At 42.1% G+C, this 23,030-nt stretch overlaps 1 protein-coding gene across 4 annotated transcripts in view; it reads right to left on the reverse strand.

Annotated features, from left to right (window-relative positions):
* Nucleotides 1-23,030, reverse strand: part of LRIG2 (leucine rich repeats and immunoglobulin like domains 2) — a 153,621-nt gene that overhangs the window by 101,541 nt on the left and 29,050 nt on the right. The window lies entirely within an intron of this gene.

The raw sequence follows: 23,030 nt of genomic DNA on the forward strand, positions 1-23,030 counted from the left end.
AACTCAGTGTAATAGGCCTGATTGTCTTTGGGGAATTGAGTTAATAAAGGATATTTTTCTGGCAGGTTGAAATCTTTCAAAGCACTAAGATCTACCCCTGAGAGCTGTGAAAGGTTAGGTCTTTGCAATGTTATCTCTACTAACAAAGTCTTAATCCAGAGGGTTCCACTCCTCAGTAAACATTCAAGTAACAGGGCCATTGTGTTGGAGGAGGGGGGTATAGATTGCAATGCTGAAGAAATGTTAACCTGGATATCTAGGTCCATAATGCAGAAGGACAATAGACCACAGTGGTTAAAGTAATGGACTTTTTTTCTTAATTCTTATTTTCTTTGATTAAGTAGGCTCCACATCCCAGCCCCCAATGCAGGGCTGGAATTCAGGACCCTGAGATCAAGACCTGAGCTGAGATCAAGAGTCAAATGCTTAACCAACTGAGCCACCGAGGCACCCCTAAGATAATGGACTTTGACAGCAGAGAGACACTGTTCAAGTCTTGACTCTGTCCCTTGTTAAGAGTTATTGACCGAACTATCGAACTCTGTGCATCAGTTTTCTCATCTGTAACTATCTCATAGGATTGCCACCGGGATGTAATGGGATGATGCATTTGAAGTGTGGGATGCCTTACGCTATAATTATTGCTCAACAAATGCTGTCTGAACATTTTTTCCACGGACCATAACCCAAATTGGTCTTTCGCTGTGACGCAGGACATCTCCTCCTCCCCCATTTGCCTACGATTTCCTTTTTCACTCCCGGAACTAGCTGGATGTTTTGGCTGATGTTGGAAAAACCCCGCAACAAAAACAGAGGGGAAAGTGCGGTCTGGGTTCGAAGGCCAAGCAGCAATCTTTTCGCCCTGAGTGAGGGCTCCGGCTGGCAATAGGGTAGAGGGCATTAGGGTTGCTGGCGCAGACAGGAGGGTGAAGAACCGAACACAGGCCCCGTTTGCAGGAAGCTCACTCTCTCGTGGGCAGCCAGGAGTCAGCTTGGAAGAGAGAGAGACCACCAGAACCAGATTTGGAAAAGTCTAACTGTTGAATGTGTAAGTGCTTGGCGGTGGGGGGGGGGGGGGGCGTCCTTCCTTTAGCAGCGTTTGACTCAGAGATTCAGGGTGGGCAACCGGTCCAGGAACAAGGGGCACATGGCCATGCTGCACCCTCTCCTCGCTGGAGCACCTACTCCTTTTATCCCTCCAAGCTGCCCCTCCCCCACCAGCTGCTCTGGGAATCGCCCTAAAGCGCTTCTTCAATCATGTCACTCCTCCACTAAACGTCTGTGACACCTACAGGATTAAGCACAGACTTTGTAGCCTCTCCAGTGTGAACCCAACTTATCGTCCGTGCTCCCTGTCCTGTGCCAGACTGAGTACTCATTGTCCCCTGAGCTCATCTTGAGCTCTGGCTCCTCTGCACCTTCCTTTCTCCTCCTCCTCTTCCTCCTCCTCCTCCTTATTCTTTTTTTTTTTTTTTTTAAGACTTTTTAAAAGTAATCTCTACACCCAACATAGGGCTCGAACTTACAACCCCCAAGATCAAGCGTAGCACGCTCCAGGACTAAGCCAGCCAGGTGGCCCCTTTCTTTATTCTTTATTCTATCTCAGGAATGTCCTTTTGTTCCCTCCCATCTCAAATGCCACTCCTCCCTTAGCAGCTTCCCCTAACCCTCTCCCAATTCCCCCAGCATTCCCTCCTCTGAAACTGGGGCATGGAAGGTTCTTAGTAAATTTGGTTTTCTACCAGCTATCAGATTGTTAACTCCTTAAGGTTAGGTACGGTGTCTGACTGAGGGGTTCCCTCTGCCAGTACTCAGTAAGTACTCAAGAAGCAGTCACTGGATTGCATCAGAGCTGAATAACCCTTTCTTCCCACTTCAAGACCCTCTTCATATTTATTCCCCTAACAACTCCCCTCCAAGTGAAACAGAATTGATTGATCCTATTTTACTGAGCAGGAAACTGAGGCCTGGAGAATAAGAATAATTAGTACGGAGGGGGTTGGGGGCGAGAGTGCGCCGGAGGCCAATATGGAAACTTCCATAGCAAAGCAAAGGCAGTGGTGATTCTGCTTGTCATTCTGTTTAGTCTCTCTTGTCTCAAGGCTATGGTGACAGCCTGGAATGGATTAGACCCTGAATAGCAACTGTTGGTCTGTCTCTAGGCCTGGGGTGAAGTAATAAGTCTCTTTAACTCTGTCCTCAGAGAGAATTTTAAAAAGTGAAAAGAGAGAAGGAAAGAAATTTTGCCCCCAGAGAAACGTACTGCCACATAAAATCATACACAGCTTTAAAATTCAATGTTTTTCTTCTCTGAAGATACCCGGGACAAGCCTGTCTCTGCTGCTTTTCATCATATAAATTGCTCTGCTTGAAAGGCAAGTGGGGGTAAATATAGCAGCAGTATCTCTGATGTAACATTCTCTGATCTGGCCTGGACATGTCCTTGACATTGTCCTTTAGAAAGGAAAGAGAAGGAGAGAAAAGTATGCCCTTGCTACTGTGTGTAAGAGAAACTCCTATTCCCAGCCATTATCAGGGGACAGGAGACTGATGAGTATAAAGAATAAAAATAAAACGAAAGATGCTAGTGATTTGTCAGGTTTCCTGTGTCTGGCTGTCTGGCAGGCAGGCCAGAGCCAGAGCCAGTCAATCAGCGTATTTACCAAGGTGGACGTGGCCAGACGCCCTGCACTGGAAACCACACACGGTTCCACTTCTAGTCCTGCCCGTTGCATTTTGAAAAGTGTCCTGCCTAAAATATTTTGTAGGTTACCGAATCCCACTTTCTCCTGACTCTTTCCAGGCTTTTTCCTTAATGCAACAACTCAACGATAGCAATAATGAAACTTTAATTTGAAAGTGGGCAGAATACACATCAAAATGCTCCTTGTGGTTCCCTCTGGTGAGAGATCAGGGCGCCTAGGGGCTGGGAGGAGGGCAGAGTGAATGCCCGCAGGGCTCTTGGCTCTATTGTGGGAGGCTTTCACGATGAGAATGATTTAGTGAATTGCATGCATAATTTTTTTTTTTTTAACTAGGGAAGGAAGGAAATAATGGATTGAGAAAGAGCTCACCTGTGATTTCTACGTGAAACTTGATTTTAAGCATATTATTGACTCTCAAGTCCCTCCAAGAAAAGCATCTGTTGGGTAGGGTAACTGCGATTTTCTTACTTCCAGTGTCTGGGATAACGTCTCAACTCTTTCTTTTTTTAAATGTTGCATCCCTCATGTAAAATTCAAATTATGTGCCACACATCAATATGTAATTTATGTATGCATAAACTATTTATAGTGATTTTATATGTATATATACTTCCGCCTATCCATTTCTGTCTATGGAATACCTACTTCCTTGTTTTCTGAATAAGATAGAAATGAGAGAATTTTGTGATGGTAACACTGGAGGATGTGCCCACCCCTTCCTTCTGAAGACCACTAGTCAAATTAATACAGCACCGCTGACCCATGAGGTAATGGCTGTACATTAATGTATGCTAATGTATGCAAGATCCCTCCCACAGTGCCGGGCACGTGCTGGCTGCTCTATCAGAAGGGGAAGCCTTCTCTCCTCCCGTTTGTCCACTGAAGAGGACCTAGTTGACGCAAAAGAATTTGAGTGTGTAAGCATCTGGCCTAGGAAAGTTAGAGCTAGAAAGAGTTAGATATGATTTCACCAATTTTCCTCACCTCAAGACAGGGAAACTGAGGCCCAGGAGAATTGTTTGTTTATAAAGACTGCAAATCCACTGAGTGACAGGGCCAAGCGTCTTCATGACTTTTCTAAACTCCCACTTGCACCTCTGGCTCAGGTTCAAACTAGTTAAAATGACAAGATTGCCAATTGTTAGCTCAACTGTCTTCTCTCTTCCCTTCTTTTAGTGTGTCTGGTTTAGAGCTTTTTTTTTTTTTTTAAAGATTTTATTTATTTGACAGAGAGAGACACAGCGAGAGAGGGAACACAAGCAGGGGGAGGGGAGGGGCAGAGGGAGAGGGAGGAGCAGACTCCCCACTGAGCAGAAGCCCCATGAGACTTGGGGGACCTGATTCGGGGCTCCATCCCAGGACCCTGGGATCATGACCTGAGCTAGAGGCAGACGCTTAACTGGCTGAGCCACCCAGGTGCCCCGGTTTAGAACTTTTTACACCTACTTAGATGTGCCTGTAGGAGTAAAACCTCCGAGGAGATAGAAATGCAATAAAATCTTTAATAATCAAGTACTGGGCTGAAGGCATTCTGACTTCTCCCAGAGCACAGTAGACATAGTGAACAGCAGGTGTGGTTTATTATTACTATTATTAGCATTATAAGCATCATTAACATCATCACCCCCATCAGTCTGTCTTCTGTGTGCGGATAGGTTTTTAATAGTGTACTTTAAGGGGCGCCTGGCTGGCTCAGTCAGTAGAGCGTGTGACTCTTGATTTCGGGGTCATGAGTTGGAGCCCCATGTTGGGTGTAGAGATGACTTTTATTTCAAAAAACAAAAAGAGGCACTTCAAAAGCCTGAGCAGCTTCTCATCCAGAGGCAGTGAGCCAGGTGGCTCCGGGATGTTGAGCCTCTTCTGCAAATGATGGAAAGGACTTCCGAAGGGCAGTCCCCAGCCCCCAGCCTGCTGCCTGGCGCGTGCTCCTGAAAAAGTTTACCTAACTTCCACCTAGAAAAACAGAGCTCTCCTCTGGAATTCAAGCACAGTTTAGAGAGGTCAGAGAAATTCACAGCCTGGGGCCCTGTGTCTGTCTGCCTGGTCAAAAACAACCACATATTCTGCTTTCTGCTTTGCAGTTTATAAAGCCCTATGGGAGGCGAGGGATCTGAATAACACGCCGCGGATCTGAAATAATTTTTTTTTTTTTTTAAAGCACAGAGGGGCGCTTGGGTGGCTCAGTCGGTTAAGCATCTGCCTTCGGCTCAGGTCATGATCCCAGGGTCTTGGGATCCAGTCCTGCATCCATCTCCCTGCTCAGTGGGGAGTCTGCTTCTCCCTCTCCCCCTGCTCCTCCTCCCTGCTCCTGTTCTCTCTCTCTCACTCAAATAAATAAAATCTTTAAAAAAATAACAATAATTTTAAAAAACAGAGAAGAGGAAGAAAGAGACGCTAATATGGCTCAAGAGACCCTGTGTCCTAGACACCAGCCACCTCGCATCTCTTACCTCACTTTTGCCACCTCCCTTACTCCCAAAAGTAAGATTTGTCCCCATTTCAGAGACACTAAAGCTCACAGGCCAGGCAACAGGTCCAGGGGCACACAGCAACAAAGTGGGAGAACCAGAAGTCAAACCCACCCGCTCTGACCCCTGATCTAGTGGGCGCAGCGTCCACAGCCCCACATGAGGAAACCGAATCCCAGAACATTTTCTGTGCCCTGCAGAAGGTCACATAGCTAGTAAGTCGCAGGGCTGGCATCTGACTGTAACTCTGATCTCAAACTTGAGGTAGATAATCTGTGTTTAACAAGATGTTTTGTTTGCTGATGGCCAACAAAAAGTGGGGTGGAAGAAAAGGAGATGTCACATTTAAATTGACCTGTTTTGATTAGATTAGATAACCCGGGATGGGGTTGTGGTTCGCAAGGAGTGGTTCTTAAACTAAAAGGTAACACTATGAAGTCGCAAATCAGAAGAGCAAGTAGGTTATGACACGGAGCAAATCCAGGAGTCAATACTAACCAGAGGGAACAAAACCTTCGATTTTCCTTCTCACCCTTAATCAAGTCTTTAAAACAACAACGTAATATTTTTTTTAAATCAAATGATACATGTTTACAATACAAAATTCAAAAGATACAAAAGATATAATGTGAAAAGTCACTTACCCTCCCTCTTCTGCCCTCCCAGCCAGCCTCACCAGCATAGGGTATCCAGAGACCTTGATTCAGCCTCAGCACAGAAGGTTCTGGGTATTAGAAGAGAGAGCTGTTCACACGGTGTGATGACAAGTGTGGAAAGATCCAATGCCTTGTCCAAAATATATCTCCACTAGCCTGGTACCACCTTTCCCTTCAAACTAGGAGGAAATTCCCCCCAGTGAGTGTTAATCATTCCACTAAAGCGAAGATGGGGATATTACTTCCAGAAATACACAGGAAAAAGGAGATGGTCAAACTCAGTACTTTTGTCTACCGGTCTTTCTGTTCATCAACCTAATAATTGTTTTCTCTGGTTATTTTGTTCTCCCCACTCTGATCCTCAAAACACATGCCCATCTGGGGAAGCCCTGAGGGGCCCTCACTAACGCAAATCTAATTTTAGGATTTTAAATGTGATACATTTTCCTGACAGCCCCACATTTTCCAGAAGAGCCAGCTTGACACAAACTAGATTTTGCTTACGGGTGAAATGTGAGGAATATATATAAATCAAGTGGCTTCCTTCCCTTCCTAATGCCCTGCCACTGACCTCTCAAGAGCATAATTTATGAAGACCCTTACCCTTAGCTCCCTTTTTTTCTTCTTTTTTTTTTTTTTGGTTTCAATTTTTATTTAAATTCTAGTTAGTTGTCTAGTTAGTCTAGTTAGTGTAATAGTTTTAGGAGTAGAATTTAGTGATTCATCAGTTACGTATAACACCCAGGGCTCATCTCAAGTGCCCTCCTTAATACCCATCACCCACTTACCCCATCCCCACCCACCTCCCTCCATCAACCCTCAGTTTGTTCTCTATTGTTAAGAGTCTTCCCCTTTTTCAAAGTAAAACAACAGGAAAGGTGAAAAAGCCCTCTATCAACTTTCCACTGTTAATCAGGTCTTCTTCAGGCTTGCAATTGAAATAGTAAGGACACAGAGATGACGCCTGTTTTGTCTGTGTCTTTCCAACCCGGAATAAAGCCTTTGCCCAGCTTTGCCGCTAAAGGTTCTGTCCTGTTTCAGTCCTTCTTTGTCAAACGCCTTTAACGAATTATCTGCACTCCCAGTTATCTTTGGCTCTTAACTTCCAATAATTTGGTTTTGGTCTCTATTGAAAATGTAATTAGGGGGCATTATCTACTCCTGAATAGGCGGCTTCAAATGCCCCTTCTCAGTCTTTACTGACATCCAGAGTTTCCTATTCAACCTGTTACTGCAAATCACACCCTAAGGCATGGTTCTGTTTTGTTTGTTTGTTTAATACTTTTTTATTTTTTATTTATTTTTTAAAAGATTTTATTTATTTATTTGACAGAGAGGGAGAGAGAAATCACAAGCAGGGGGAACAGCAGAGGGAGAGGGAGAAGCAGGCTCCCCGCTAGCAGGAAGTCTGACACAGGCCTTGATCCCACGACCCCGGGATCATGACGTGAGCCGCAGGCGGATGCTCAACCGACTGAGCCACCCAGGAGCCCCATGTTTAATAAATTTTTTAAAAACTTTAATTACATGACCAGTATAACGACATTAATACAGTTCTACATAAAAGGCAGAAAATGTCACCCACAATGCCACTACCCTAAAAAAGATAAACATTTTTTAAAAGTTATGTTTATTTTAAAAGTTTTTGAGCACCTAGCTCAATACATTGCAGTTCATTTTATGGAATGTTATGCAACATTTGAAAATGATGAGATAAATCTATACATATGAAAAAACTCCTGGGGCGCCTGGGTGGCTCGGTTGGTTAAGCCCCTGCCTTTGGCTCAGGTCATGATCCCGGAGTCCAGGGATCAAGCCCCACATTGGGCTCCCTGCTCACGGGGGAGTCTGCTTCTTCCTCTGACCCTCCCCCCTCTCATACTCTTTCTCCACTCTCACTCTCAAATAAATAAATAAAATCTTTTTTTAAAAAAGTAAATACTCCTACATTATCTATAAAGTGAAATTAGCATGATGTGGGGCGCCTGGGTGGCTCAGACAGTTAAACAACTGCCTTCTGCTTGGGTCTTGATCTTGGGGTCCTGGGATCGAGCCCCACATTGGGCTCCCTGTTCGGTGGGGAGTGTGCTTCTCCTTCTTCCTCTGCCTGTCTCCCCAGCTTGTGCTCTCTCTCTCTCTGAAATAAAGAAATTAAAAAAATATATATTTTAAAAAAAAGAAAATAGCATGATGTATAACAATATATATATTGCAATGCTATTTGAGTATTTTTATAAATATATTTCACGCTGGGATATGTATGCACATTTTCTGGAAGGACATACAAGACACACTTAACAGTGGTTGCTCGTAGACTCTAGAAAAAGGGAATGGCTGGTATGAAAAAAGACTTTTGTATTTATACTTTTCTGGATTGGTTGATTTGTTTACCACATAATTTAAATACTACTACCATCTAAAACAAAAGTAATGTTTGTGCACCATCAGTTTTCTGGAAATAAATAAAACAAATGTCTACACGTGTAACATGTGAAGGTCATTAATTTTTTAATTAACATTCAAAAGAAGTATTTTACATTTGAAAAGTATCTGAGGGTTAAAGAGAAAGAAAGAGACAAAACAAGAAACAGACTCTTGGGAGCTGGACTGGCTCAGCCAGTGGAGCATGTGACTCTTGATCTAACGGTTGTGGGTTTGAGCCCCACGTTGGGTGTGGAGATTACTCAAAAATAAAATCTAAAAAAACCAAAACAACAACAACAACAAAAACAGACCGTTAACTATAGAGTGGAGGTGGGTGGGGATGGGGAAAAGAGATGATGGGCATTAAGGACGGCACTTGCTGTGATGAGCACCGGGTGATGTGTGACAGTGTTGAATCACTATATTGTACACCTAAAACTAAGATAACACTCTATGTTAACAAAAGAAAAAAAAGAACAGTATTTGAAGGTTAAACTTTATTTCATTCTATACAAATTCACAAGATTGTATGATAATTTTTGAGAAGTGATAACCAAACACATATTAAGCATTACTTGCTCATAGCTTAATAATTTCAAAAGAAAAATTACATAAAATTCTGTCCACATTTTTACAGTGAATTTTGATATTTGATTTGGAATGTGATTGTATATTTGAATACATATATAGGATACTACAAAGGATCTCAAAAGGTAGCAATGCCTAGAGCACAAGAGGCTCTTAAGTTGGACCTGGGTAGCATAACACTCCAAATTATATAAAGAATCAATCCGCATCAAATTCTACCTTCACCACTGCCCTCCTTCCTTACCTTGGCTTTGGAACCCACAGCCATCCTTTAAGGGGGGGCAGGGGACACTGCTTCTAGAAAGCAGTAGCATGTCTGCTGATAAACCAGGGAAGGCCTGATTTTCTTTCCATCTTCTTTAAGAAAGATGCCTTTATTTTTTTTAATTTTTTTTATTTTTTTAAAAGATTTTATTTATTTATTTATTTATTTATTTATTTATTTGACAGAGATAGAGACAGCCAACGAGAGAGGGAACACAGGCAGGGGGAGTGGGAGAGGAAGAAGCAGGCTCATAGCGGAGGAGCCTGATGTGGGGCTCGATCCCAGAACGCCGGGATCACGCCCTGAGCTGAAGGCAGACGCTTAACCGCTGAGCGACCCAGGCGCCCCTAAGAAAGATGCCTTTTTTAAAAGGTGAATTTTATAGTATGTGAATTATATCTCATTGAAAAAAAGAAAGATGGGGTGCCTGGGTGGCTTAGCTGGTTAAGTGTCTGCCTTTGGCTCAGGTCATGATCCCAGGGTCCTGGGATCAAGTCCTGCATCAGGCTCCTTGCTCAGTGGGGAGCCTGCTTCTCCCTCTGCCTGCTGCTCCCCCTGCTTATGCTTTCTCTCCCCCCTCCCCTCTCTCTCTCCCTCTGTCAAATAAATAAATAAAATCTTAAAAAGAAAGATAATTTTTATGCTGGAAGGGGAAGAACAAACAGGTAAGAAATTTAAAGTTCCACTGAGATGAGATAATATGAGTTTTTCTCCCACTTTTAACAAAGCAAGATTTCTAGTCCCAAATACTGAAAGATGGTGAAAGAAATTGCCAGTGGGATGACAACCCACAAATGAAAACCTAAAAATTTTGACAGTGGGAGAAGTGTCAGAAGATGAGATGTATTGATGTGTGAATAAGGACTTCTTTTAAAGATAGAAGATCGGTCAAACCTGCTTAGTTTAAAGTAGTTGCCTATCTAGAGAATAAGACTGGGGAATAAAACAGGGTTATTATTTTTTTTTCATTATAAATATTTGGTACTACTTTAAAATTACCTCCATATAATATAATAACTAAACTTTACTAAAAAAAAAAAAGTGGCTCTGTGTGTGTGTGTGTGTGTGTGTGTGTGTAGAAAAATGAGATCCTAAAAACCATAGTCTGAAAATCTTCAGTGATCCCTGGAAGATTTAGGTATGGATTATTGAAGATGTTTTAAGAGCACTTAGAGGAATTGGGGCACCTGGGTGGTGCAGTTGGTCAAGCATCCAGCTCTTGGTTTCGGCTCAGGTCATGATCTCAGGGTCATGAGATCAAGCCCTCATCAGGCTCTGTGCTCAGCATGGAGTCTGCTTGAGATTCTATCTCCCTCTCCCTTTGCCCCCCACCCCAGCCTGACCCCCACTCATGCTCTCTCTCTAAAATAAATAAAGAAATCTTAAAAAAAAAAAAAAGGCCCTTAATGGAATTGACTCTAGGCACCAACATGGATCCACTAAGGGCAAGTTCATTCATTGAATAAATATTTACTGTGCACCTACTTGGTCCTAGTTACTGTGCAAGACACGATGAAGAAGAAAAAAAACCAGGTATGTTCCTGCCCCTTGTGGAACTCCACTGAGGAAGACAAATAATAACAAAAATTACAGCGTAATTACAACTTGTGATAAGTACTATGAAAGAAGACACAGGGATTTGTGTGAGTGCATAATTAGAGGAACTAGCCTCACTGCAGGAGGGGGCAATGCTGGAGAAATCCTCTGTGCGGGCGGCAGCATGTAATCAGAGCCCTGAAGGATGAATAGGATGTAGACGGGCAGAGAGAGGGGAGTGCTACAGAGACGATCCAAAAACCACACGTGAAAAATGCATGAGGCAGCAATAAACTTGGCACGCTAAAGGAACGGAGAAAAGGCTGACATGGTTGGAATAGTAAACAGGTGAGTACAAGAGTGAGACTATCCAGGTAACTAAGGGCCATACCACACAGGCTAGCTCCTTTTTTTTTTTTTTTTTTAAGATTTTATTTATTTATTTGACAGAGAGAGAGCACAAGCAGGGGGAGCGGCAGAGGGAGAGGGAGAAGCAGACTCCCCGCTAAGCAGGGAGCCTGATGCGGGACTTGATCTCAGGACCCTGGGATCTCGACCTGAACAGAAGGCAGACGCTTTAACCGACTGAGCCACACAGGCACCCCTCCTTTTTTTTTTTTTTTAGGTTTTTATTTATTTAATTAATCTCTACACCCAGTGTGGGACTTGAACTCACAACCCCGACATCAAGAGTCACACGCTCTTCCAACTGAGCCAGCCAGGCGCCCCGTGGCTATTTCCTTTCTCAAAATGATGACTGGACAGGTAGTTTAAAGAAATACAAAGACACACTAAATTTATTTCCAGCAGGACATTTGATCAAAGTGCTTGGGAAGAAGCACGGTTATCAGTTTTATAACCAAATTCAGTCCCGAATCCACCCACTTCTCCCCTACCTTCTGAGCCCCCTAGATGAGGCCACCGTCATCTATTTTCCCGGGCTCCTGCTTTCACTTTTACCTCCCACAATCCATCCTCCGTACAGCAGCTGGAGTGAGCTAAAAAGGAAATCAGACCATTGGAATTCTTTGCTTAAAATCCTTTGCTAAAATCAGTGGCTTCCCATTTGTAACAGGTTGGGTTTTCCCACACATGTGGAGACCAAGTTTGGGATCTGAGATGTTTATCAGGGTTTCACACCTCTGAGAAGAAAGGAGAGGAAGCAGGATTGGGCAGAGGAAGAAATCAACAGTGATACAGGCCCAATAAAGCTTGGGCCAACCCATCAGGGAGCTCTGGAATGAGTACTGTTGTACTCACAATTGTCCGGGGCCAGGTCAAAAGGAGGGAGCATTTATATCCCCGCTCACTCAGTCACCGATGTGGTCTGCTCTAAGTGGGGGTGTGTCCTCAGGCAGCAAGGCTTTCTGCCTTGAGAGAGCTGTCAGCTGACCCCACTCTTCATTCCTGGGCATTGAGCACTTCCGTAAAGGGATATCTGGGTTTTGTATACTTATCCATCTCATCATTGCATTTAGACATTTAGGACTTCAAAACGCAAAATGATCTGGCTCCTGTCTACCTCTCCTCCACTTGCTTCCGTTCTCAATTGGCTCTAGATACACTAACCATCCTGTTTCTTGAAGCTTATCCCCTCCTCAGGGCCTTTGTATTGGCGTCTGCTCTTGCCTGGCCGTTATTACTCCCAGTCTTCATGCAGCTAGCTTTTTTTCAAGTTGTCTGTCTACCTCCTCAGCGCAACCTATCATGTTGCCCTGTTTCACTTTCCTCATGCACTTAGCTGAAATTATCTAAATTATTTGCTTTTCGTGTACATTTGTCTCATCAACTAGAATGTAAATTCCTTGAGGATGTGGCTCTGATCTCCCTGGTCCACTGCTTCCTCCTCAGTCAGTACCTAGAACATAGTATACCTTCAATAAATTTTGTTATTCAGTAAATGACACTACAGATAGCTACCGTGCTAGCCAATGGAACAACTTGGCCCAATACTATTTTTTAGTATATTAAGGTTAACCTGAAGGGAGATCTCTAATTGTCTGACACAAATCTGCCGGGTCCTGTCAAATGGGTAAATGTCAATGATTTGTGTAGACAAAAATGGTGTGGTCACTGGGGCACCTGGGTAGCTCAGTCAGTTAAGCATCTGCCCTCAGCTCAGGTCATGATCTCGGGGTCCTGGGATCGAGCCCTGCATGGGGCTCCCTGCTCAGTGGGGAGCCTGCCTCTCCCTCTGCTGGTTGTGCGCTCTCTCTCACCCACAATCTCTCTTAAATAAATAGTGTGATCATCCAAATTTCTGATGATACAAAGCTGGGAGTATGACTAATATATTGGATGATAGGTTTCAGATTCAAAAGGACCTGAAAGTCCATCAAAAACAGAATGGGTAATTAATTGTCGTGTATTATTCATACGACGAATTATTGTGCAGCAGCGAAAATGAGTGACCCACTGATATCTGCTACATGGAGAAACCTCACTAAGGTAATGCTGACAGAAAGAAATCAGACACACACAAAAGAGTGTGTACTGCATGATTCTCTTTCTACATATTTCAAAACCAGGCAAAGCTATTCTGTGGTTCTCTTGAGGAAGGAGGAAGAGGGCAATGATTAGGAGGGTGCATGAGGAAGGATTTTGAGGTGTTGCTAATGTCTATTTCTTTAACTAAATGGTGGTTATATGGATGTGTTTATTTTGCAATAATTCATTATCTGTGCCCTTATGATTTGTCCACATTTTTATATGTACATTGTACATCAATTTTAAAGTTAAGAGTAAAAAAAGACAGGGCAGGTATATTTAATTAAAAGCTCAATGTGTAGTTCCTGATTTTAAATGAAAGAGTTTTGTGTTTTTTTAAAAGATTGTATTTATTTACTTGAGAGAGAGCAAGAGTGGGGGAGAGGGGCAAAGGGAAAGGGAGAAGGAGACTCCCTGCTGAGCAGGGAGCCTGACTCGGGGCTCGACCCCAGGACCCCGGGACCATGATCTGAGCCAAAGGCAGACATTTAACTAACTGAGCCACCCAGGCACCCCTAAATGAAAGAGTTTAATATTTTGCCAGTTAGGATTGTAATTGCTGTTGATTTGCAGTACATAACTTTTATTAGATTTAAGTAGTTTCCTTTGATCTCTTGTTTCACAGGGGTTTTATTAGAATGACTTCTGTAATACCTGTTGCTGCAGGAATGTGGGATAAAGAGTATTTTCATGTGCCGCTATTGAAATACAAAGTGTTACGGGCTTTTTGAAAAGCAATCTGGCAACAGCTGTTATTTAAAAATACATATATACCCCTTAGGGTGCCTGGCTGGCTCAGTTGGTAGAGCCTGCAACTCTTGATCTCAGGGTTGTGAGTTCAAGCCCCACAGTGGGTATAGAGATTACTTAAAAATAAAATCTTTAAAAATACATATACCCCTTGACCCACCAACCTCAGTTCTGGGAATCTATCCTACTAAAGTAAACCATTAGTTTCAAGAAAACTATTGAAGTAAGAACATCAGAGTATACATGTACCAGGATATTTATTAAAGCAATGTTTTCCATGTCCACACACATATACACACATACACACCCACCCACATTATAAATACCATGCATGCCCATCAATAGGGGAATGGTAGCAAAAATTATAGTACATCTGTATTTTAGAACATCCATTAATAGGAATGAATGTGATTTAAAGAGATTTTATACAAAAAATTGTTTTAAGTAAAAGTGAGAGGCAAAAATGTAGTCACTTCTTAAATTACAAAGAAAATCTATACTGAATATGCGTGCATTTGTATGTGTCTATATGAGTATAGGAGCATGGAGAGAAATGTTAACTAGGTTGATAAAATGGTTATGGAGGGGTGAGAGCTATTGGGGTGACAAAGGAGGAGGGGCAAGTAGGGAGTCAAGGTGAAAAAATAAAATAAGAGCAAAAGGATTTTTTGAAACTCCTAAAGAGTCATATAACAGGGGCGCCTGGGTGGCACAGCGGTTAAGCGTCTGCCTTCGGCTCAGGGCGTGATCCCGGCGTTTCAGGATCGAGCCCCACGTCAGGCTCCTCCGCTATGAGCCTGCTTCTTCCTCTCCCACTCCCCCTGCTTGTGTTCCCTCTCTCTCTGGCTGTCTCTATCTCTGTCAAATAAATAAATAAATAAAATCTTAAAAAAAAAAAAAAAGAGTCATATAACAGGTAAAAAAATCAAATGAAGTCTTAGGGACATTAATAGATTGTACTGTGTCCAAATCAAAGGATTTAATAATCACAGTGTTCAGATCAAACCTAGCATATTATATCAATTTCTAGACACCATGCTAAAAACAAATATCTCTCCCGCCCCTCAAAAAAATTTTCTTGTTATAAGAGGAGTGATCAAGAATTAGGCAAACCTTGGGTCCAATTTCTTTTCAGTCACTTACTTTGTGATCATGGCAAATTATTTAATCCCTCTACGCCTTACTTTCTTCATCTGTACAATGGGGACAATTATAGTTCCTCTCTCTCAGGGTTATTGTAGGATAACTATATATGCATTCCAGGACTGGCATCTTGAATAAACCCAATAAAAATAATTAATGTTGTCAGTTACTAAAGTAAATATTTATTGTGAAAATTAGAATTTACATACAAGCAATAAATTTTAAAAATAACCACAATCTTACCTTCCCGAGTTAATTACTATTAACTTTTGGATGTTTATCCATTAACCAATGTGATCTGAAAAAATCATCATGAGTGATAATACTTAGTTAGGACAAATTAGCAGCCACCCCATGTGTGAAGGGTTGTCATGTGGAGGAGAGGTATATTCTGCTGAAGTCACAAAGAACCACAGCAAGCAGCAAGAGTTATGATGAGAACTGTCCAGCAATGAAATGGGCTGTCCAACACCATGGGGAGCTCCTCTTTTTAATAAATAACTGAGCCTTGGCTGGTGACCATTTACCAGGAAAGTTATGGAAGAAATGCTGGCGTTGGTAGACAGCTAAATGACTTCTAAAACTCCTCCTAACTCAAACATATGATCAAGAAATACTTGCTGGAGGAATACACATATTAGATTCACAGCCCTCATAAAACAATTCGTGGGGTCCTTACCGTATACTGGGTGGTAAGGACAGTTCTAAGTTCCCATTAAAGTGAATAGGAAATTCCTAGCATAGGTCAGGCAAGGGAACCCTCCCTCATACCACACTGAGGACGTGCAATTCCACCAATTAATCACATTCAAACGGAGAAACAAATCAAAGGAGGGGCAGGCCTGGAAAGAGCCACATCTTATCTTCAGGTACTTTTTGTCTGCTTTCTTAAAACTCAGAGTCTCTTCCTGGGAACAGTTTCTGACCTGGCAAAATTTCATAGTAATTACTCAGGGGGAAGGAAACAAACAAAAAATACATTAATGTGGGTGGGTAAAATAAAGAAAAAAATTAAGAACATGGTGTTGGTGGGAGAGAAGACTAAAGGTCTATGTAAGACCCACCCAAGTGCTTTTGATGTTTGAGCAATTATTATCTTATTATTTTTCCTGCTATAGATGCAGCTGCGATTTATGTAACAGGATGTTTAAAAAGATTAAAGAGAAGCTGTAGTAGGGTTCTGAGGTGATAAGAGTCTTTGGAATATGTATTTGTGGACGTTTAGAATATAAGTTCCTGTACATTCTTAGAATAAACCATCTATTTGTTTTTCTTTTCTTTTTTTTTTAAGAAACAAGTAAAATTTGTATCTCAATATGGCTGCTTCTTGCCCACAAGTGATATAGAAATAATAGAGCAAAGAGAGCAAATAAATAATAAGCAAAGAGAGGTTGGTGGTGGTTCAATCTGTTATCTGTGCTGTTTCTTAATCAGCTTTGACTTTTAGATCCCAAATATTTTATCCCTATATTAAGATAAGTGTTTGGAATTTGTTTGGATTAAGCCCATCCCTCAGTAAATGGATTATTCTATTGCTCAAGCAGGAGAGTTGCATGGAATTTGTGACTGCAATAACTCAATCTGAATATGAGAGTTAAAGAAAGAAATAATTTGGGTGCCTGGCTGGCTCAGTTGGTTAAGCGTCTGCCTTCAGCTCAGGTCATGATCCCAGGGTCCTGGGATTAAGTCCCACATCAGGCTCCCTGCTCAGTGGGGAGTCTGCTTCTCCCTCTACCTCTCCCCCTCTGCTCGTGCTCTAGCTCTCTCTCAAATACATAAATAAAATCTTAAAAAAAAGAGAGAGAGAGAAAGAACTTTTGGTAGAGGAGCTTGTTGTATTGAAGTTGAGGTGAGTTAAATTGATTGGGTTAGAAGAGTGTTCTATAGGTGTCTCAAACATAGAGAATGACTCACCGGTACTCAAGACTTTCTGCCATGTGGGCTGCTACCTTATCTTACATCATAAATTGGCACCAGGCACCAAATAAAGGGCTTTGAGGCATATTCCCAGAATTTCTGATTAGTCATGTAAAAAGTGCTTGTTAATTTCAATTCTTTCTCCTAGCAACCTAGGCCAACCTTGTGCATGCTTGTGCACTCTCTGCATTTATTTATAATTTTTTAAAAACGTTTTTCTCTTTCAGAATAAGCTGTAGACATGATGACCTTTCCCCCTAAGTACTTCAGTGTGTATTTCCAAAAAACAAGGGCATTCTCTTGCACAATCCCAGTATAATTATGCAAATTAAGAAGTCAGTATTGATTCAATAAAACTATCTAATCTATAGACCTCATTCAAACTTTGCTCAATTGTCTCAGTAATGCCCATTAGAGTAAAAGAAAATTCCAGATCATACATTGTTGTCAAGATCAACATTCAGTTGTCAAGTATCTTTAGTCTCCTTTAATCTAGACTAGATTTTCCATACTTTGTTTTTCATGACCTTGAAGAGTTATAGGCAAGTTGTTTGTAGAGTGTTTCTCAACTTGGGTTGTCTGATGTTTCCTCATGATTAGATTCAGGTTATGCATTCTTAGCAGAAATACCACAGACGTGACGTTGTGATCTTCTCAGTACATAATAGTAGTTGATTTGTTCCATCACTATTGAAGTTACCTTTAATGACTTAGTTACATTTTTTTCCACTTTAAAATTACTGCTTTTCCCTTCATCATTAACAAGTGCCTTCTGGGGAGATACTTTGACGCTATGTACATATCCTGTCCCTCATCAAACTTTACCCACTAGTTTTAGCATGCATTGATGATTCTTGCCTGACTCAATTATTACTCTGATGATTGCCAAATGGTGATTTCATAATTCTTTCATTCCTTTTATATTTTTTATTTGGTATTCTACTGTAAGGAAAAATGTACCTTTCTCCATGATTTGCTTGGCTGTTTATTTATACCAGTAGGGACTCACAGAGTCCTATTTTACTCAATGGGTTATAATCTCTTACTGACACTATGTATTGTGATACTCAAATTGTCCCTCATACAGCTAGTGGGAATCCCTTCAAACTGTCCTTTTGACATGTCCCTAAAATTCTTTGAGCTTCCTAACTTTATCACACAATAAAATAGTCCAGGTTTCCTAGTATTCTGCCAGCACCAGTCTTGAAATCACTTTCTAAGCTCTGGTTACATGAGTGGAGAATAGTATTCAGAAAGACTTGGGTTCTAGCGTGCTCATTTGCATGAGTGTATCATTGCTGGCAGATCCTCTCAGAAGACAACCTCCCTCCCCCCAACACACACACACACACACACACACACACACACACACACACACACACACACACACAAACTTAGAAACAATGTGCTCAGACTGATTGATATTTCCAATTCCCACCCAGCACTGCAGGATTCATTCCAGCCTTCCTCCTTTCCATACATTTATAACTCCCTTCTCTGACAGTGAGAAATCTGTGGATTTCAACTACTCAACTACCACATTTAACCAAGCCTACAGGCACTCTTTCCTTTCCACTTGACTTCAGTGCAATCTCCTGTCACCGTAAGCCAAATTGTATACACACACTGATGCTAGGGCCAAAGCACGGATATCTTTGCTACGTCATCAATGCTCCTTGAAGGGTGATGCCACCCCTGCTTCTTTGGGGGCCCTAATGTTGACCACTTCAGCCTCTTAATGCTTGCAATAGAAATTCCGCCTGGAAAAAGCACTCTTCACCCCATTTTTTCTCCACACAGTGACACGGTTAACCTGGAAGGGCTGTTTTAAGGTCCTGATGACTCAGAGATTTTATGGAAATGACTCTTTTGGGTTTTATAGGCTCTTTATTTTAGTTCCCTTTCCCTAAGATTCAAACATGAATCTAGTCTGTGCCCAGAATCACTCCTCTCTTGTGGTTTACCCTGTCCTGCGGTCCTCTCTTTCATGAGAATGAGCTCTTTCTGAATCCTTCACGTATATGGAACCTTGGCAGCCAGGTCCTCCAGACATGTCTGGATACAAGAATGTGTCAGCTTAAGTTCTCAAAACACTCCCATCACATTTGTTATGCTCTTAAAATGACCGGCATTAATAGTCTAATTCAGAAACTCTCTTGAAGACTGAGGACTATACCATGGAAGCATCAAAGAAATCAAAGGACTGCACTCCCATCACAAGGATCTTGTCCAAGGAAAAGAACTCCCTCATGATTCTCCTGGCTGGTGGAGACAGAAGGAAGCCTGGAGAGCTTTCAGCTTGATGACTGCCCTGGGTCACGTTTGATCACAATGACACTATTGTCCAGCGGGCCTCTTAAAACACCATCATCAGGATGTGGACGTTAAATTGTTTTTCTAACAGTGCTAACAGACACCTAATCTATCATCCCCTGATTCCTCTTGTTTCCAACTACATGCCTCAGGAGGAGGACGGCCCAGGTTAGCAAAGTAGTCTGTGGTAATGAGACTGAAAGATATTCACTACTTTGTGTGAAGAATTAGTCCAAGAGTTAATGACCTTGATGTCGTCATACCTTTCCCTATCTATCGACCTAACTAGTCATGGACTGGTTACATTTGACCATTTTATTACTAAGTTGGTATTTAACAACATGCAATTACTTTACTTGAGATAAAATCTCCTGATTACATGAATGAGATAATTCCAAACTAAATCAGAGTCTATTAAATCTTCAGCATTACAAACATTAACAATAGGGATTCTATTGCGGTTACTGAAATGGTTTCTTTTACTAGATGTGTCTTCCTCTCTACGATTAAGTGTGAAAAGTCTTTTCTGCCAGTCTTCTGCTTATTTTATGGGTTTCTGATGTGGCTGTGTTTTACGTGTGTCCATGGGACAGGTGGGCTTAGGACCTTCCTACTCTGCCACCTTTCCAGAAGGTGTTTCCTTTACTAGAATGTAAGCTTCATGAAGGCAGGGAGCTTTGTTTTGTTCATTGCTCTATTCCCAGTGCAAGTGTGCCCAAATCATAGCGGGAGCTCAGTACATGTTTGTTGAGCAAATGAAAACATATGGTGGCACAAGAGGAAATGAAAAAGTATTAAACTAATCCCTGAAGGAATTATTGCCTGGTTATCGGTATTCCAAACAATAGTGGGAATGCTAAGGAAGAACTTGGAAAATAGCTACTATTGATGTGGCCCGAAGAATCAAACCTCCCCTCCATCTCTAGTAGTTAAAAGGTTGGGGGAGAGGAGAAGTCTTGCTAAGGACTTACCTAGATCCTTTAAAGGAGCATTCAAAAACTTCACGTGGTTTGGGAATGGCTAAGGGAGTGGCCTATTGTAAATTGAAGGCCCAAGGGGCAAGGTTTAAAAGCAGAAGGGGGAGAGAGGAGAGATGTTTACATATTATAAGGTCATTAGAGGAAAATGTGTATCTCCTTGTGAGTTTAGACGCAGAGAGCTCAAACTCAACATTTTCGAAGGCCAGGCCAGTATATAAATGGGTGATAGAGCTGGATGTAAATAATAGTGAAGAGTAGAGACTGGGGGGAAATGGGAATTGCTTCCCCCTTCTAAAGACATTAAAAATCATTTAAAGGCCATAAAAACAATAGGCAGATCAGATATGTCTTTAGGAAGAATTCGCTTTGTAGGCAGTTTGAGGGCTTTAGGTTCTATATTGTCTCTGTGATTTAACATTTGCCCTTGAAAGGTGTGCATGCCTTTGTGTTCCAACAGTTACTGGTTAGGCAATTTTAAGAATAAAGAGGCATATTTGCTACTTACAGCAGCGAGGAGACAAATAGGGATCACACTGGGAGGTCTCACGTGCCCACTTGAACTCTTCTGCAGGGCTGTAGCACCCAAGAACCACGACTGGTTGATCTGTGGGAGTTGTCTAAAGTATTTGGGTTGTTTTGACTGAATAAAAGACTTGAACTACTGGGACAGTTTCTGGGATGAGACCACCTCCATGGGTAATAACTAGAGCTTGCCAAAGATACGCAGGCAGGCAAACAGCAGAGGTTAGGAAATGGCAGGGCTCTCAGACTTGAAGGTAGGGTAGAAAGATTATAGATTGGATTATCTACAAGGCAATCTTCTGGCAAAGGTGTAATGTTTTGTTCACTTTCCTGGGATGATTGTAAAGTTTAGTTAGGGGCGCCTGGGTGGCTCAGTCGGCTAAGTGTCCAACTCTTGATTTCAGCTTGGGTCATGATCTTGGGGTTGTAGGATCGAGCCCCATGTTGAGCCCCAAGTCAGGCTCTGAGTCAGCCGGGAGTCTGCTTGAGATTCTTTCTCTCCCTTTCCCTCTGCCCCTCCCTCCCTCAAATAAATACATCTTTAAAAAAAAATAAAGGTTATTTAGCTGAACTACCATCGATACACTAAAACTAGGAATGTACAAAAAATGTGTAACTTAATCAATTAGTATCACTAATCTCATTTTGTTCTCCAACCTTTGACTTTCTCTTATGGTGGAGGAGAGGTCAGGGCACTTGATTTTGCTGGCCTCCCTTCTGCAGTCTTTTGTGGGTTCACTAGGCTGAAACCAGAGTGACATGAGAAATTTGAGAGTAGAATATGGACTTCGCTCTTGAAGCAGCAGACCTATGTGGCCAGGAGTCTAAGTTTTTAATTAATGATATTAAGTGGAAGTCTTGATGGGATTACCAGGAAAGCAGTTTAAATAGAGCTCCTACCTATCAAATGCACTGTGAGTTGGGTGATTATAGCAGATTTCGCATTCAGCTTAAATTTTTTTTTCTCTTTCTACACTGTGATTTCCAACCATTTCCTAAGTCTAACAGGCCTACACTACCTTGTGTGATGAAGGTGTGGTGGATAAAGGGACGAAACAGTAAACAGAAGTGTGCCCTGCCTCACATTTACTATTATGCTGCACCCATCACAGGGAACTGTACCCAGGAGTTGGGGGCATTGGTCTGCAGTTATGTGAGTGGTGGCCCATGATGGAGCAAATAGCTGGTGAGGAGCAGGTGATGCAGTGGGAACCAGCGAAGAGCATGAGATTCCCAAATTAGGAGGAGGACACTCAGAAGGGACATGAACCAATACTCCTCTCCTTTCTCCACTTACACTAGAGTACGGAGGTCAAGGGCTCCATCCCAGGACTCTGGGATCATGACCTGAGCCAAAGGCAGACGCTTAACGACTGAGCCACCCAGGCACCCCCTGGGTAGTTTCTAGAAGCAGTTTGAGAATCTACAGTGGGATCGATACAGAGCCACGGGAGTGAGAGATTTTCTGCTACTTTTTTCCTCTTGCTTTTTAATCATTAAAAATTCAAGAGGTTATTTGCCAAGTAAAGACCAACCCTGCTGAAAGTTGTTGCCAGCTTTTCCTAGACCTAAATATGCCCAACTGCTGAACAGAGTATCTTCTTTTTTTTTAAAAAGATTTTATTTATTTATTCAACAGAGATAGAGACAGCCAGCGAGAGAGGGAACACAAGCAGGGGGAGTGGGAGAGGAAGAAGCAGGCTCATAGTGGAGGAGCCTGATGTGGGGCTCGATCCCATAACGCCAGGATCACACCCTGAGCCGAAGGCAGACGCTTAACCGCTGTGCCACCCAGGCACCCCTGAACATAGTATCTTCTGACTCTCCGAATATCAAAGATGAACATGCAAAATATTCTGAGAGGTGAAGCAAGTCTCGGACATGCTCTCAAAGGAGGCCAGCAAAGTTGAACAAAGACCTCTGCTTTCAGGGTGAAGGCCATATTCCACTCTCCAATGTTTCTATTGTTTCAGCCTAGTGAACTTTTACCCACAAAAGTCTGTCTTTGAACAGTCTGATCAAAAACAAGGTCTTTAATTTTTTTTTTGTTGTTTGTTTACTTACAGCCAAACCCTTAGACAGAAGGCCAACTCCCAGTGGTCAGTTTCAAACAGGTTAACTTTGGCCTCCCTCAAGAGATTTTTTAAAATTCCACAATTTTCTGACAGATATGTGAATGATGCCAGTATGCTTGACTTTATCTGCTCTTCTGAAGTGTTTCCTCCCTCCCAGGGCACACCTGAGGGGAGTGATATGGATTTAAGAGAACAACTTCA

The sequence above is a fragment of the Ursus arctos genome, unplaced genomic scaffold, assembly GCF_023065955.2.
Source record: "Ursus arctos isolate Adak ecotype North America unplaced genomic scaffold, UrsArc2.0 scaffold_12, whole genome shotgun sequence".
Classification (NCBI taxonomy): Eukaryota; Metazoa; Chordata; class Mammalia; order Carnivora; family Ursidae; genus Ursus; species Ursus arctos.